The following is a 16795-nucleotide window of genomic DNA, read 5'->3' on the forward strand; positions in this document are numbered from 1 at the left end:
ATTAACTAATTATTTTAAATTCTAATTTTATGTTATTTCTTTTAAATTTTTTGAAAACTCTTTCTCTCTCATCTCTTTCTATTTAATTTATTTAATTGCTAACATTCCTCCTCCACTCATCTAAAAAAAATTTCGAACTCACCTCATCTCTCTTCTCATTCTTCTACTCCTTTTTCTCTGACACATCAAGGAGTCTCTATATTGTGACATAGAGGGTTCCACTACTCCCTTTTGTTCTCTTCTTTTTCATATGAGCAGAAATATGGATAAAAACATTCTTGTTGAAGCTGATCCTGAACCTGAAAGGACTATGAAGAAGAAGCTAAGAGAAGCTAAAGCACAATACTCCGGAGAGGACCTTACAGAGATTTTCGAAAAAGAAGCAGACATGGCAGTCGAACCCAATAACAATGCTAGAGATGCAAGGAAGATGCTTGGTGACTATACTGCACCAACTTCCAACTTCTATGGAAGAAGCATCTCAATTCCTGCCATTGGAGCAAACAACTTTGAGCTTAAGCCTCAATTAGTTTTTCTAATGCAGCAGAATTGCAAGTTTCATGGACTTCCATCGGAAGATCCTCATCAGTTTTTAGCTGAATTCTTGCAAATCTGTGATACTGTTAAGACCAATGAGGTTGATCCCAAGGTCTATAGACTTATACTATTTCCCCTTTGCTGTAAGAGACAAAGCTAGAACATGGTTGGACTCATAACCTAAAGAAAGCCTAAACTCTTGGGACAAGTTGGTCAATGCTTTCTTGACCAAATTCTTTCCACGTCAAAAAATAAGCAAGCTTAGAGTGGAAGTCCAAACCTTCAAACAGAAGGAAGGTGAATCCCTCTATGAAGCTTGGGAAAGATACAAGCAATTAACCAAAAGGTTTCCTTCTGACATGCTTCCAGAATGGAGCATCATATGTATATTCTATGATGGTCTGTCTGAATTGTCCAAGATGTCATTGGACCATTCTACTGGTGGATCTCTTCATCTGAAAATCCTGTAAAAGTCTAGGAACTCATTGAGATGGTTGCAAATAACCAGTTCATGTACACTTCTGAAAGAAATCTTGTGAATAATGGGATGACTCAGAAGAAAGGAGTTATTGAGATTGATACTCTGAATGCCATATTAGCTCAGAATAAAATATTGACTCAGTAAGTCAATATGATTTCTCAGAATCTGACTGGATTGCAAGCTACATCTAGCAGTGCTAAAGAAGCCTCCTCTGAAGAAGAAGCTTATGACCCTGAGAATTCTGCAATGGAAGAGGTGAATTACATGGGAGAATCCTATGGAAACACTGACGTTAGGATTTTTGCTAGTAAAGAATTTGTAAAAATATAGTCGCATTGTGAGTATAGATTCTAAACCAATAGAAAATCCCTTCGTACAAACGTTTTGGTTGTCACAAGTAACAAAACCCAATAAATTTATAAATCAAAATATTCAAACCTCGGGTCGTCTTCTCAAGGAATTGCAGGGAGGTATGTTCTTATTATTGGTTATGCAAAGGTATATTTTGGGGTTTTAAACAGGGTTGAACAAGTAATTTAATTGACAAGAAAAATAAATAAATGACTATAAAATAAACTCTTGGCAAGATATGAGAAATTGGAAGTCCTATCCTAGTTATCCTTATCAGGTGTGATGAGAATTGGATTTTAATCCCACTTAGTTAACCTTTACTAAAGCAAAGGAAAGTCAAGTGGACTAATTTGTTTGATCCTCAAGTCCTAGTCAATCCCTGTGGGAAGACTAGCTTTAGAGCGATCTAGATCAATTAGAATCTGCCAATTTCAACCACTGCTGAGTTTGACAACTCAACAGTTACCAGTTAATCAACTAAAGCCAAAAGGGAATAAAATCTACTTGAATGAAAATAATTTGGATAGAGCCCAAGCATCAATAACATAAATTAGAGAAAACAATCATAAGTCTAAAATACCTCAAATTATATTAATTAAGAAAATCCTAACATGAAAAGTTCATAAGCCAAATAGGCAACATAAGTAATACAAGCATTAAAGCATCTGGAAGTAAAAGAGAAATATAAAGTAAAAGGAATATTGAACCTGATGAAGAGTTGAAATCCTAAATCCTTTAAGAGGAATCCTAATCCTAAATCCTAAGAGAGAGGAGAGAACCTCTCTCTCTAAAAACTACATCTAAAACTATGAAAAGTGAAAATTATTCGCTATCTGATTGTCACGCTCTCCTGAATGCATTCCCTCACTTCATAACTTCTAATATGTGCCTCTTGGATTTGGATCTGGGCCAAAAGGGCCGAAAAATCACTGGAAACGAGATCTGCAAATTCTACAGATCGCGCATGTCACGCGTCCGCGTCACCTGGAGTGTTGCTCTTCCATGCGGTCACGTCAGTCATGCGCCCGCATCAGTTGTATTTCACAAGTCACGCGTTCGCCTCATCCATGTGCTCGCGTCGATTCTCTTTTGTGCGAACCACGCGTTCACGTCGTCCATGCGGATGCGTCACTGCCAGCTGCTCCAAAACTCTAATTTGTGCTTTCCTTCCATTTCTGTATGTTTCCTTTCCATCCTTTAAATCATTCCTGCCCTATAAAACCTGAAAGTACTCAACACACAAATCACGGCATCGAATGGTAATAAAGGATAATTAAATTTGATTATTTTAAAGCATAAGGGACATATTTTCTCATATATCACATAATAAGAAAGGGAAAGTGAAACCATGCAATTTACATGAATAAGTAGGTGAAGGGTTGAATAAATCACTTAAATTGAGCTCAATATACATCATAAAATATGGGTTTATCAAACACCTATAATCCTTCATGGAGGGATCATCCAAATTTCTCATGGAAGGATCAACAGAAGCCTCAACAAGGCTTCAACAACAATAATGGTGAGGGAAATAAGTTTGGAAATAGCAAACCTTTTCCATCATCTTCTCAACAACAAACAGAGAATTCTGAGCAAAGTCTCTCTGGCCTAGCAAACATAGTCTCTGATCTATCTAAGGCCACTCTCAGTTTCATGACTGAAACAATGTCCTCCATCAGAAATTTGGAGGGACAAGTGGGTCAGATGAGTAAAAGAGTTACTGAAACTCTTCCTAGTACTCTCCCAAGCATTATAGAAGAGAACCCCAAAAGAGAGTGCAAGGCCATAACCACATCCAAAGTGGCCGAACCTCGAGAGAGTGAAAAAGTAGTGATTTCCAGTGAGGAAGACCTCAAGGGACGTCCACTGACCAATAAGGAGTTCCCTATTGAGGAACCAAAGGAATTTGAGGCTCATACAGGGACCATAGAGATTCCACTGAACTTATTGTTGCCATTCATGAGCTCTGATGAATATTCTTCCTCTGAAGAGGGTGAAGACATTGTTGAAGAGCAAGTTGCTCTGTATTTGGGAGCAATCATGAAGTTGAATGCCAAGTTATTTGGTAATGAGACTTGGGAGGATGAGCCTCCATTGCTCATCAATGAATTGAATACATGGATTTAGCAGACATTGCCTCAAAAGAAACCGGATCCCGGAAAGTTCTTAACACCTTGCACCATAGGCATCATGACCTTTGAAAAGGCTCTGTGTGACTTGGGGTCAGGTATCAACCTCATGCCACTCTCTGTAATAGAGAAACTATGGATCTTTAAGGTACAAGCTATAAGAATCTCACTAGAGATGGCAGACAAATCAATGAAATAGGCTTATGGACTTGTAGAGGATGTCTTAGTGAAGGTTGAAGGCCTTTACGTCCCTGCTGACTTCATAATCCTAGACACTGGGAAAAATAAGGATGAATCCATCATCCTTGGAAGACTCTTCCTGGCCGCAGCAAGGGTTGTGATTGATGTGGACAGAGGAGAGTTAGTCCTTCAATTGAATAAGGACTACCTTGCGTTCAAGACTCAAGGATCTTCTTCTGTAAACATGGAGAAGAAGCATGAAAAGCTTCTCTTAATACAGAGTCAGATAGAGCCCCCAGCATCAAAAATAGCACTCCCTGGAGAACGAGCTTACTAGCGTTCAAATGCCAGTAAGGCTAGCAAAGTGGGCGTTTAACGCCCAGTTTGGCACCATTCTGGACGTTAAACGCCAAAAATGGCACACAGACTGGCGTTTAATGCCAGAAAAGGGTGTCTGGTGTCTGGCTGGCGTTAAACGCCAGTAAGGGTAGCAGAATGGGTGTTTAACGCCCGGTCTGGCAGCATTCTGGGCATTAAACACCAGAATTGGCAGCCAGACTGGCGTTTAACGCCAGAAATGGGCAGTAGCCTGGCGTTTGATAAACCACTATTTTATGTTTTATCTTGTGCTAAATTGAGTGATTTTTATCAGCTTTTCACCCACTTATTCATATGAATTGCATGATATTACAATGCCTTCCCAAAATTATTCTATGATTGAAAACTTGCTTCCAAAAGCTTTAAATTGTGTATTATAATTTCTCCTTTATACCATTTGATGCCGTGATCCGTGTGTTAAAGTGTTTCAAGCTTCATAGGGCAGGAATGGCTTAGAGAATGGAGAGGAAGCTTGCAAAAATGGAAGGAACACAAGAAACCTAGGTGATGACCAACGAACACCGACGCGAACGCATGGCTCACGCGACCGCCCTAATTGGACAAAATCACAGCGATGCATATGCGTGCTTGACGCGTACGCGTGGATTGGAGTTCGCACAAACGACGTGAACGTGTGCCTGACGCGCATGCGTCGAGAGAAAAATCGCTGAATGACGCGTACGCGTGACCGATGCGTACGCGTGACATGCACAATCTGCAGAAATTACAGAGTACGCTGAAGACGATTTTGGGCCATGTTTTGACCCAGTTTTCGGCCCAGAAACACAGATTAAAGTCATGGAACATGCAGAGACTCAACAGATCAGATCATACACACAATTTTAGGTTTAGATGTAGTTTTTAGAGAGAGGGTTCTCTCTTCTCTCTTAGGATTTAGGATTAGGATTCCTCTTAAAGGAATTAGGATTTCTTCTTCTCAATTTTCAGGTTCAATGTTCCTTTTACTTAATTTCTTAATTTGGTTTATAAACTCTTTATGTTTGGATTGATTTTCTTTTGTTAATGCAATTTGAGATATTTCAGATCTATGATTTTATTTAGCTTTTTACATTCTTAGCTTTGGTTGATTAATTGGAGACACTTGAGTTATCAAACTCATCTGTTGATTGAAATTGGAATTACTGATTGATCTGGATCACTCTAAAACTAGTCCTTCCATAAGGATTGACTAGGATTTGAGGATCAAGCTAATTAGTCCACTTGACCTTCCTTTGTTTAGTAAAGGCTGACCAAGTGGGGTTAAAACCTAATTCTCATCACACCTGATAAGGATAACTAGGATAGGAATTCCAGTTCTCATACCTTGCCAAGAGTTTTATTAATTATTAATTTATTTTTCTTGTCAATTAAATTACCTGTTCAACCCTTTTGAAAATCCCAAAATATACCTTTGCATAACCAATAATAAGAACACCTTCCTGTAATTCCTTGAGAAGACGACCCGAGATTTAAATACTTCAGTTATCAATTTTATTACGGGTTTGTTATTTGTGACAACCAAAACTTTTGTAAGAAATGAATTCTTGTCGGTCTAGAAGCTATACTTACAACAGGAATTTATTTGTGAAAATTTTAGATCGCGCGAGAGTTTCGTTCTTCAATGTTCAACGCCAGAAATGCCACACATAGGGTGTTTAAACGCCAGAAAGGTGCAAGGATGAAAAATCCTTGACACCTTAGGATCTGTGGACCTCACAGGATCCCTACCTACCCCAACTCATTCTCACTCCTCTTCACACCTTTCCATAACACCCTTCCCCAAATACTATTCACCTATCAAATCCTACCCTCTTCCCATAATCTCTTCACCACTCACATCCATCCCCTATTTCCCATCATACAACTCACCTACCCCACCCACTCAAATTCAAACCAATTCCCTCCTAAACCCACCCCTTCTCACACGGATTCCCTCTCTCTCTCTTACCCTATAATACCCCTCCTCACTCCTTTATTTTCACACATCATAACCACTTAAAACCCCCTTGGCCGATTGATGACAGGAATTCACTACCCCTTTTAAAAATTAGTGAATTAGTTCTTTTGGCAAGCGCACCAAAATTATCGCCAAGTAATAACCCACAGTGGAGTGGGATCGTATCCACAAAGATTGGCAAATCCAAGCAGTTTTAATTGATTGATGAATTAGTCAAGTGGATCAATAAGATTGTGAAGTGCAGAATTGTAAATGACATGAATGTAAATAACTAGAATATAAAGAAAAGCAATAAAGTGCAGAAATGGAAATTGCAGAATGTAAAGTGCTAAATCGTAAATGACTTGAATGTAAATGGGAGTGGGGAATTTCTGAATGTAAAATTAAACTATAAAGAAATGGATAGATAAGAATGGGGGAATTCATTGAGATTGGGAGATGTTGTCTCTTTGGATCAAATCTAGCTTATATCTTCTTTAATCATGCAACTCATTGACCTCTTGGCAATCATGATTGATTGAGCCCTAATCCCTTGGTGACTCAATCTCTCAGATCTTGATCAATAGTCAATTCCTTGATCTAATTGCTCATGAAGAGAGATATGCTTGGTCCCTGATTATACCACACACCCTCATAGGTGCAGGTAAAGGGGGGATTATATGTCACGTATCCCATCACCAAAACCCAGATTCTACTCAAGTGTGAGAAGGGATTTCAAGCATGGTTTCATGTTTCCTTTCCCAAGGTTCCCATGAAAACCAATTGCATTCAATCTCTTTCCCAAGATAATTGAACACTAAGCATTAAGAACGAAATTCCTTCTAGCAAATCAAGAGAAGATGAAGAGAAGAAGAATTTCACTATTATCAATCCATCAAGTACAATAGAGCTCCCTCTCTCAATGAGAGGGAAGTTAGCTACTCATAGCTTGAAAAGTACTCAAAAATGGAGTGTAAAAGTGGATCTAGAACTAACTGCTTAACCCCTCTTCAGTACTCCTTAGGGGTATTTATACTAATCCTAGCAAAATTAAAAGAATTACAAAAGTGAAAAAGGGAAAATTACATTTTGGAGGGAAAGAAAACCCTCAATAAGTGTGACTCCTCAGCTGGCGTGTGGCTGGCGCTTCACCGGTGTGTCACGTGCCCTTCAAAATAGCTTGGCGTACCACGCTCAATCCTTCAAGTGGCACGCTCGTCCCTTTATCAACCTTGGCTTGCCATGCCTTCGAACTCAAGTGGCACGCCAAAGTGGAATTCTTGTGTTGGCATGCCACGCCTTCGAGCTCAAGTGGCACGCCCTTTGCTTTTTCCACTTTTCTTTGCCTCTGGAAACTTGAACTAGCGTGACATGCCCAGGGTCTGGCGTGCCACGCCCTTGTTGTGTGCTTGGCTAAGCTCCTCTGGAAAGTTGCACTAGCGTGGCATGCCCAAAATCTGGCGTGCCACGCCCCTTTGTGAGTGAGTGGTTCCTTTGTTTGGCGTGCCACGCCACGAACTCAAGTGGCATGCCCCAATGCTTCTTTGTCCTCTGAATGACACTGGCGTGCCACGCCTGGTTGCTCAAGTGGCACGCCTAAGTGGAGAATAGTAGATGGCGTGCCACGCCTTCGATACCAAGTGGCACGCCCTATGTAATTGGCCTCTTCCATCCTCTCTGGAAACTTACACCAGCGTGCCACGCCTAAAGGTTGGTGTGACACGCCCATGATTTTGTCTTGTTCCAATAGTTGGCGTGCCATGCCTCGGCCTTCAAGTGGCACGCCTAAGTGACATGTTCGGATTGGCGTGCCACGCCTTCGACACCAAGTGGCACGCCCAGTCCTTGCTTATATTATCTTGTGCATTGGCGTGCCACGCTTGGTTGCTCAAGTGGCATGCCTAAGTGAGGTTGAGAGGTTGGCGTGCCACGCCTTCGACTTCGAGTGGCACGCCCAGTCTTCAATTGCCTTCAGCCCCTTCTCTGGATCATTGTATCGGCGTGCCACGCCATGTTGCTCAAGTGGCACGCCCATGTATTTGTGCACTCTTCAAGCTTGAAGTGCCACGCTTGGTCTTCAAGTGGCACGCCAAAGTGACTTTTTGGAGCTGGCTGATAAACCACTATTTTATGGTTTATATTGTGTTTTATTGAGTGGTTTTATCATGCTTTTCACCCACTTATTAATATGATTTGCATGTATTTACAATTCCTTCCTAAAAATATCCTATGATTAATAACTTGCTTCCTAAGGACCTTTTAGTTGTATATTTTTATCTTCCTTCGTACCATTCGATGTCGTGATCTGTATGTTAAGTGTTTCAGGCTTCATAGGGCAGGAATGGCGTAAGGAATGAAGAGGAAGCATGCAAAAATGGAAGGAACACAAGGAATTGAGGAGATGGCCAGCAAGAAGTCACGCGATTGCATGGCTCACGCGACCGCGCGAAATAGAAGGAATTACCGAGAGGCGCTCGTGTGCCTGACGCGACCGCGCGGATTAGAAGCTGCACGAATGACGCAAATGCGTAGACGACGCGCACGCGTGGTACGAAAAACGCTGAGTGACGCAATCACGTGGACGACGCGGCCGCGTGACATGCGCGATCTGCAGAATCACAAAAGTCACTGGCTGAGATTCTGGGCCGCATTTCAACCCAATTTTGGCCCAGAAATACAGATTAAAGTCAGGGAACATGCAGAGACTCAAAGGGGGAATTCATATCAGATCATAATTCAATTTTAGGTTTTAGATGTAGTTTTTAGAGAGAGAGGTTCTCTCCTCTCTCTTAGGATTTAGGATTTAGGATTTCGACTCTTCATCAGGTTCAATATTCCTTTTACTTTATATTTCTCTTTTATTTTCAGATACTTTAATGCTTGTATTACTTATGTTGCCTATTTGGCTTATGAGCCATTCATGTTAGGATTTTCTTTATTTAATATAAATTGAGGTATTTCAGACTTATATGTTATGGATGCTTTGACTTTATCCAAATTATTTTCATTCAAGTAGATTTTATTCCCTTTTGGCTTTGGTTGATTAATTGGTAACTCTTGAGTTGTCAAACTCAGTGGTGGTTGAAATTGGCAGATTCTAATTGATCTAGATCGCTCTAAAGCTAGTCTTCCCACAGGGATTGACTAGGACTTGAGGATCAAACTAATTAGTCCACTTGACTTTCCTTTGCTTTAGTAAAGGCTAACTAAGTAGGATTAAAACCCAATTCTCATATCTTGCCAAAATTTTATTTTATAGTTATTTATTTATTTTTCTTGTCAATTAAATTACTTGTTCAACCCTTTTTAAAATCCCAAAATATACCTTTGCATAACCAATAATAAGAACACCTCCCTGTAATTCCTTGAGAAGACGACCCGAGGTTTAAATACTTCGGTTATCAATTTTATCAGGGGTTTGTTACTTGTGACAACTAAATGTTTGTACGAAGGGATTTTCTGTTGGTTTAGAATCTATACTTACAACGCTACTATATTTTTATAAAATTCTTTACTGGCAAAAATCCTAACGTCACTGGCGTGCCACGCCTTCGACACCAAGTGGCACGCCATGGTGGAGGTTCTTCGTAAGATGGTGAGTTGGCGTGCCACGCCTTCGACTTTAAGTGGCACGCCCATAGTAGTTGATGGGTTAGGCGTGCCACGCCCTTTTTGTGTCCTCTATCTTGCTTTCTGGAATTTTGTATTAGTGTGCCACGCCCAGTCCCTAGCATGCCATACCCACTTGCATGCTTGGATCTCCCTTCTGGAATTTAGTACTAGCGTGCCACGCTTAGCTCCTGGCGTGCCATGCCAGTGTACTTTTGTGGTGTTTGACCCCAAGTGGCATGCCAGTTTCACACGCCCAGCTTCTTGTTTGTCTCCTTCCCATTCTTGATGCCTTTTTCACCTGAAATTTAGCACAACTCATCTCAAAGTAATGTACCATAATATTCCCCAAATAATGCATGAATTGTACTGATCAAATGAGATTTGTGCTCTTTTATGATCTTCTTTATGCAAGAAAGAAGGGTAGATGATGTAAGTCATCACCGAACCACTCACCCCCTCTATCTCCTCTATTTCTTCTTCTTCTCCTCCTTTCTTTCTTCTTTTGCTCGAGGACAAGCAAACCTTTTAAGTTTGGTGTGGAAAAAGCTCTGTTTTTTGTTTTTCCATAACCATTAATGGCACCTAAGGCTGGAGAGACCTCTAAGAAGAGGAAAGGGAAGGTAGTTGCTACCAACTCCGAGTCATGGGAGATGGAGAGATTCATCTCAAAAGCCCATCACTAGAAAGAGAATGGAGTAAACAAGAGAGCCCACTCATGGACCTCAACAAGAGCATGAGGAAGTCCCTCATCAAGAAATTCCTGAGATGCCTCAAGGGATGCATTTTCCTCCACATAATTATTGGGAACAACTCAACACCTCTTTAGGGGATTTGAGTTCCAACATGGAGCAACTAAGGATGGAGCACCAAGAGTACTCCATTATCCTCCATGAAATTAGAGAGGACCAAAGAGCCATGAAGGAGGAACAACAAAGGCAAGGAAGAGATATTGAGGAGCTCAAGCACTCCATAGGATCTTCAAGAAGAAGAGCTAGTCGCCATCACTAAGGTGGACCCACTCTTTAATTTTCTTGTTATTTGTTTTCTGTTTTTCGTTTCTTATGCTTTATGTTTTGTCTATGTTTGTATCTTTATTACATGATCATTAGTGTCTAATGTCTATGCCTTGAAGCTATGAATGTCCCATGAATCCTTCACCTTTCTTAAATGAAAAATGTTTCTAATTGCAAAATAACAAGAAGTGCATGAATTTTGAATTCTATCTTGAAATTAGTTTAATTATTTTGATGTGCTGGCAATACTTTTTGTTTTCTGATGAATGCTTGAACAATGCATATTTTTTATAGTGAAGTTTATGAATGTTAAAATTGTTGGCTCTTGAAAGAATAATAAAAAAAGAGAAATGTTATTGATAATCTAAAAAATCATAAAATTGATTCTTGAAGCAAGAAAAAGCAGTGAAAAATATAAAGCATGTGAAAAAAAAAAGAAGAAAGAAAAAGAAAAAGCAAGCAGAAAAAGCCAATAACCCTTTAAACTAAAAGGCAAGGGTAAAAAGGATCCAAGGCTTTGAGCATCAGTGGATTGGAGGGCCTAAAGGAATAAAATCCTGGCCTAAGCGGCTAAATCAAGCTTTCCCTAACCATGTGCTTGTGTCATGAAGGTCCAAGTGAAAAGCTTGGGACTGAGTGGTTAAAGTCGTGATCCAAAGCAAAAGAGTATGCTTAAGAACTCTGGACACCTCTAACTAGGGAATCTAGCAAAGCTAAGTCACAATCTGAAAAGGTTCACCCAGTTATGTGTCTGTGCCATTTATGTATCTGGTGGTAATACTGGAAAACAAGATGCTTAGGGTCACGGACAAGACTCATAAGTAGCTGTGTTCAAGAATCAACATATTGAACTAAGAGAATCAATAACACTATCTGAATTCTGAGTTCCTATGGATGCCAATCATTCTGAACTTCAAAGGATAAAGTGAGATGCCAAAACTGTTCAGAAGCAAAAGCTACTAATCCCGCTCATCTAATTGGAACAAAGCTTCATTTATGTTTTGGAATTTATTGTATATTCTATTCTTTTCATCCTATTTTGTTTTTAGTTGCTTGGGGACAAGCAACAATTTAAGTTTGGTGTTGTGATGAGTGGATAATTTATACGCTTTTTGGCATTGTTTTTAGGTAATTTCTAGTATGTTTTAGTTACTTTTTAGTATATTTTTGTTAGTTTATATGCAAAATTCACATTTTTGGACTTTACTATGAGTTTGTGTATTTTTCTGTGATTTTAGGTATTTTTTGGCTGAAATTGAGGGACTTGAGCAAAAATCTTATTCAAAGGCTGAGAAAGGACTGCAGATGATGTTGGATTCTGACCTCCTTGTACTCGAAGTATATTTTCTAGAGCTACAGAAGCCTAATTGGCACGCTCTTAATTGCGTTGGAAAATAGACATCTTGGGCTTTCCAACAATGTATAATAGTTTATATTTTTTCTGAGATTTGATGGCCCAAACTGGCGTTCAAATGCCAACCAGAGACCCTTTTTTAGCGTAAAACGTCAGAACTGGCACCAGAACTGGAGTTAAACGCCCAAACTGGCACCCAAGCTGGCGTTTAACTCCAAGGATGGCCTACGAACGTGAAAGCTTCAAAGCTCAGCCCAAGCACACATCAAGTGGGCCCCGGAAGGGGATTTCTGCACTATCTACTCATTTTCTGTAAACCTAGTTTACTAGTTTAGTATAAATAGCACTTTTTACTATTGTATTGAGGGTCTTCTTTGGAATCCTTGAGCGTTATGATCATCTTTAGGGAGGCTGGCCATTCGGCCATGCCTAGACCTTTTTCTCTTATGTATTTTCAACGGTGGAGTTTCTACACCTCATAGATTAAGGTGAGGAGCTCTGCTGTTCCTCATGAATTAATGCAAGTACTATTGTTTTTCCTTCAATTCACGCCTACTTCTTTTCCAAGATATACTCTTGTACTTAATTCAGTTAAGTCAGACTGAAGGGGTGACCCGTGACAATCACCCACTATATTCAGTACTCGCTTAGCCAAGATCCGCATGCCTGACAACCACAAAGTGGTTTACATGATGTTCAACGTAGTCATTGGACGCCAGCTGGAGTATACTCTCTTGGGTCTCTGATCCATGGATTCCCATCGTTTCTCCTGACAACAGAGCATCCGACCCCATGATTAGGATCTTCTTGGTATAGGCTAGGATCAATAGACAGCATTCCTGAGATCCGGAAAGTCTAAATCATGTCTGTGGTATTCTGAGTAGGATCTGGGAAGAGATGACTGTGAGAAGCTTCAAACTCGCGAATGTTGGGCGCAGTGACAGTGTGCAAAAGGATCAATGGATCTTATTCTGACACAAGTGAGAACCCACAGATGATTAGCCCTGCGGTAGCTGTGCCTAGTATTTTTCATCCGAGACGAGAAATCCGACAGTTGATTAGTCGTACAGAGACCGTAGCCAGACCATTTTCACTGAGAGGATCATACAACTTGCCATGGAAGGGAGCATGCATGATTGGATGAAGACAATAGGAAAGCAGAGGTTCAGAAGCAACAAAGCATCTCCAAACGCTTATCTGAAATTCCCACCATTGAATTACATAAGTATCTCTATGTTATTTCCGTCTTATCTATCTTTTAATTATCAATACCTCATAACCATTTGAATCCACCTGACTGAGATTTACAAGATGACCATAGCTTGCTTCAATCCGTCAATCTCCGTGGGATCAACCCTTACTCACGTGGTTAGTTGTGCGGAGTTGTGAAAAGTGTGATCACAATTTCGTGCACCACCATTCCTACCTATTACACCTGAAATTACTCATCAAACATATCAAGGCATCGAATGGACTGAAAGTAGAATAAAATTGATTAAATTAAGCACAAAATAGCATGTTTTTACAATTAGGCACAATTTAGAGAGAAAGCACAAAAGCATGCTATTTAGGTGAATAAATGTGGGTTTATATGATGAAATCTACTCAAATTAAACAAAAATATATCGTCAAATATGGATTCATCAATATATTAAGAAGTTATTGTACCATAGTGTAAGTTATTTAATTTTGACATTAGGAAAAACAGAGACGTTGAAACTACAATGCATATACTAGAGTAACATGATCTAAGACTTAATAGACTTATGAAACACTATTTCACTAATCTGATGTTAGGGCATTAGGACATTCTTGCCTGGTATGACCTTCTTGACGACAAAGACCGCATTTTTTCTCGATACTGGTCTTCTAGTCGCCTTCTTGTGCATAGATGGGTTCGGCTTAAGTTTTGCACCATAACATGGGTTTCACATCCACTCATCTGGTATTGGCGGAAACTCCATCTCATAAACCTTGAAAACTGAGGCCATGCAGTACACGGGATCAATGAAGGTTCCCCACTCAATGCTCGCAGCAGCACATGCAGCTAACGCATGACGACATGAATAGTGTAGAGATTGGAAAACCCCACAGTCGCACGTCCATTGGTTGAGCCTAAATACCGATGCCCGACGATTGCAATGGGTGACTCATCTTGTTCAGTGACTCTCTACTCATCTTTATGGCTGCGAGTAGCCGCTGTGAGCATACCTGCCTAGAATGTAACTGAGCATGCGCCTCCTTACACTTGCGACAAATAGTTGTTGCAAGCGCTCATAAGTTTCCCTCGCAATTGCTGCAACCGAAAGGTTTGTTGTTCCCTTTAACACATAGTTGATACACTCTGATAGATTTGTGGTCATGTGGTCATAGCGACTACCCTCGTCACAATGCTGAAGCCACATTGCCTTCCTAAATCAGAGTACCCACTACAGCATATCCCTTGATATACCACCCAAGGTGTCTAAGTACCAATGACAACCTTCTTTGCTTGGACTATATGCTGCATTTATAAGATATCTCTTGCTCTCTGTAGATTTAAATCGAGTATCAAAATTGGAAGCCATATACCATATATAGTATGCATGGTGGGTTGTGGGCTCATGCCATCCACTATTGGTCGAATTAAGGACGGCTTTAATGGCTTGTGATCTATCTGATATGAGAAGTATACCATGTTGCGAAGTGACTTGCTACCTCAAATTCGTTAGGAAGAATGACCATAACTCGGCAGACTCCAACTCCACAATCACAAATCCTATAGGCAGGATATTGTTGTTTCCACCTTGAGTAACAGCAATTAATAGCACATTCCCGTACTTGCCATACAAGTGTGTCCCATCAACTAACACAAACAACTTGCAGTGCTTAAAAGCTTTGACACACGGGGAAATGGTCTAGAACACCTTATTAAGCTGGCTATACTCTCTGTCAATGAGATTCCCATTGTAATATAGAACAGCAACACAATCATGTACGGTGCCAAGGAGGCAGTCAGACAAAGCTTGTAAGAGTATAGGAAACTTATTGTACGACTCTTCCCAATCACCTCTTACTTTGCCTTCCACATCTTTCGATATAATGGCTTGAAATGATAGCTTTGTTGCGCTGCACTTTGTAGCACTGGTATGGATACACTCAGATCAGCATGTATAATTGGTAGGATAACAGTGCAAATCAAAGTGCTATCCAACTGAGCATGATCTTGAGACATCGTTAGCACCAAACAACTATGTGGCCCTCCAAACCTCCGCACCTCCGCACCTCCCTACAAGAGAACTCTCAATTTTCATCATGTAACACAAACTTTAATCAACATTACTTTAATTCAAAATATAGTAAGAAACAATATTTACCAATAGTTTAGATTTTGCCGTAGTGATACCGGAAGGCTTCATGGATACCCAGAAGAAAATTGCTTGCATCGACAATGGTATTTCAGTCTATCGAACTCCAAAACCTTGTTTCAGCGTTTCTTTGAATGCAGTATCACTGCAATCAACACAGCATATCTACTCCTAAATATGTGGCCCAATCAAAATTCCACCCTTGCCATCCATGTTGTAATCTTGTTATCGCTAAGATTGAAAGGGTAATCTAGTTGCATTGCATCTAGATTAAGAGTGTGATAATAGGTTGGAACTTCTGATAACCGTAGAATAACCAATAGGGAGAAGAAGAAACTGAGCACCCCTACAAGTTGAACTCTCCAGCACATACTCCTCAGATGAATCACTCTTGTTGGATGACCAGCTTTCAGCCACATAATCTGAATCAGTCTCACTCAAATCTACATCAACATTATCTCAAGGATCAACAAAGTGAATTGGTGGACGAAATTGTGATCATCAACAATGGCTCCAAAGACTTGGTGCTCTTAGACATGAATCACACTATGTCACAACTCCGCACAACTAACCAGCAAGTGTACTGGGTCTTCCAAGTAATAAACCTTACGTGAGTAAGGGTCGATCCCACAGAGATTGTTGGTATGAAGCAAGCTATGGTCATCTTGTAAATCCCAGTCAGGCGGATTTAACTAATTTAAGATATTATTGGATTCTTGAATAATAATAAAATAAACATAAAGTAAAGATAGAGATACTCATGTAAATCATTGGTGGAAATTTCAGATAAGCGTATGGAGGGGCTATGTTCCTTCTGAATCTCTGCTTTCCTACTTCTTCCTTCCAGTTTTTTATCACTCCTTTCTATGGCAAGCTGTATGTAGGGCATCACCGTTGTCAATGGCTACATCCCATTCTCTCAGTGAAAAAGGTCCAAATGCTCTGTCACAGCACGGCTAATCATCTGTCGGTTCTCGATCATGTTGGAATAGAATCCCTTGATTCTTTTGCATTTGTCATCACGCCCAGTAATCGCGAGTTTGAAACTCGTCACAGTCATTCAATCCCGGAATCCTACTCGGAATACCACAGACAAGGTTAGACTTTCCAGATTCCCATGAATGCCGCCATCAATTCTAGCTTATACCACGAAGATTCTGATTAAGGAATCCAAGAGATATGCGCCCGGTCTAAGGTAGAACGGAAGTGGTTGTCAGTCACGCGCGTTCATAGGTGAGAATGATGATGAGTGTCCCGGATTATCACATTCATCAAGTTGAAGTGCAACGAATATCTTAGAACAGGAATAAATCGAATTTAATAGAAAATAGTAGTAATTGCATTAAAACTTGAGGTACAGCAGAGCTCCACACCCTTAATCTATGGTGTGTAGAAACTCCACCGTTGAAAATACATAAGTGATGAAGATCCAGGCATGACCGAATGGCCAGCCCCCAAAATGTGATCATAGGATCCC

The 16795-nt window shown here is 40.3% G+C and overlaps 1 non-coding gene across 1 annotated transcript; it reads right to left on the reverse strand.

Moving 5' to 3' along the window:
* Positions 1 to 794: 794 nt before the first annotated feature.
* LOC112792888 (small nucleolar RNA R71) lies at positions 795 to 902 on the reverse strand. Its single transcript, XR_003197608.1, has one exon. It is a non-coding gene; the product is annotated as a small nucleolar RNA R71 (small nucleolar RNA).
* Positions 903 to 16795: the final 15893 nt, after the last annotated feature.

The sequence above is a fragment of the Arachis hypogaea genome, chromosome 3, assembly GCF_003086295.3.
Source record: "Arachis hypogaea cultivar Tifrunner chromosome 3, arahy.Tifrunner.gnm2.J5K5, whole genome shotgun sequence".
NCBI classification, from domain to species: Eukaryota; Viridiplantae; Streptophyta; class Magnoliopsida; order Fabales; family Fabaceae; genus Arachis; species Arachis hypogaea.